The 1,749-nt window shown below is 39.3% G+C and overlaps 1 long non-coding RNA gene across 1 annotated transcript; it reads left to right on the top strand.

Moving 5' to 3' along the window:
• The first annotated feature begins 295 nt into the window (after positions 1–295).
• On the top strand, positions 296–1,281 carry LOC121912253. Its single transcript, XR_006100041.1, has 2 exons — positions 296–539; positions 1,009–1,281. It is a non-coding gene; the product is annotated as an uncharacterized LOC121912253 (long non-coding RNA).
• The last annotated feature ends 468 nt before the right edge of the window (positions 1,282–1,749 follow it).

The following is a 1,749-nucleotide window of genomic DNA, read 5'->3' as shown; positions in this document are numbered from 1 at the left end:
TGCATAGGTGCATATATTATCATGTCATATTGTGTTTTATAATGAGCTAATTTTGTATGGCTTTTAGTTAGTTCTATCTTATTTTATCTGTTTTGAAAGGTGATATACAAATAAAGTTTCTTATTATAATTATCACATGTTTGTTGTACAGAACTGTTAATGAGATAATGGCCCTTTCATTATCAATTACAATCAGGGTAATTCCCACACCTGTGGCTTTTCAGATTCAATCAAATGGGTGGGTATAAAAAGGCATGCAATCACAATGCATAATGATGCACAATGGCTGATTTGGCACTGTTGCAGGATGTGGCAAATGGAAGACTTTGGAGAGAGTGAATTTTCAGAGACCAGCAAGATATGCTGGCCAATGATGATGAGTGGCTTATGAGCCAGTTCCGATTTACATGACCTGTCCTCTTGGATCTCTGTGCTCTATTGGGCCCAGTGTTAAAGAGAAGCACCTGCAGAAAGCACACCGTGTCAGTCCTTCAAGTCCTGATGACACTGGGATTTCTAGCAACTGGCACTTTCCAGAGGTAATTGGCTGACAGGTCAGGGATATCTTAGCCAATCTTTAGCCATGTTATGCCAGACATGTTAGGAGGTATAATTGGTTTGTCGCATATGTACATAAAGTTTCCTTACATGGTGGGTGAACAGGCAAATAAAAAAGTGCAATTTGTAGCAATGTCCGGTTTCCCTAATGTAATCGATGCTATTGACTGCACTCATGTTGCTGTAAGGGTGCCAAGTGAGAATGAATTTGCTTTCATTAATAGAAAGCATTTTCATTCCCACAATGTCCAAATTTTATGTGATGCAGACATGTTACTAACAAATATAGTGACTCGATGGCCTGGGTCAACCCATGACTCATTGAGACACAGCAGTGTTGGGCGCAGACTCAAGGCTGGAGCTGTGCATGATTGCTGGCTTCTAGGCACAGATGATTAATGTATTAAACTCCAAATACTGCAGTGCCTAATCCATTTACTGATTTTGCAGGTGACAGTGGATATCCACTCAAGTGGTGGCAGTTGACCCCTTTCCCCAACCCACAGACTGCAGAGGAGAGGAACTACAATGTGCGCCACAGCCAAGTACAATGTAGTGGAGCGCACTATGGGGCTTCTTAAGTGTTGTAACATAACATTTTTATTAATATAAAACATAACCAAGTCTGAATATTGGAATATGTCGGAATATGTCAAGTTGCCAAATAGATGATGAAATAGATATAACTGCTAATTTATTAAATAAATAATTTTTGACCACTTCCAAGAGCCTGGCAGGAGAGTGTATGAGTATTTAACTCTACTATGTAAGTTATATTCAAAAAGTAACGTCATTTTTCCAAAAACAGCTGTTGGAAATGGGCGGTTGTCTTATAATCAGGGTCACCTTATATTCGTAGTATTATTTATATTCATACCTCAAGCCCCAGGATGTAATGCCATCGAGAGCTACTGTGACTAAACGCAGTGAAAAACACTTTGAGAAGACAGATGAGCTAAAAGTCAAGCTAGCTCTGACCACCAATTGCTGAACAGCTCTCACAAACAAAAGCTAAAATATTTTGACAGTAATTGTTTGGGTCAACGGGCATATGCATGTAAATTGGAGACAGAGAACACCAGAGAACACTACACTACAAAGGACTTGTGAAAAGGCCTGTTTGTGAAAGGTCCAAGTATTTTTTCAGAGGTCAAAAAGAAACTGAATAAATGAGATGCTTACTGGGTTGCA

The sequence above is a fragment of the Thunnus maccoyii genome, chromosome 14 (assembly GCF_910596095.1).
Source record: "Thunnus maccoyii chromosome 14, fThuMac1.1, whole genome shotgun sequence".
NCBI classification, from domain to species: domain Eukaryota; kingdom Metazoa; phylum Chordata; class Actinopteri; order Scombriformes; family Scombridae; genus Thunnus; species Thunnus maccoyii.
The sequence above is the reverse complement of the archived record's forward strand: the minus strand, read 5'-3'. Positions and strand labels throughout refer to the sequence as shown.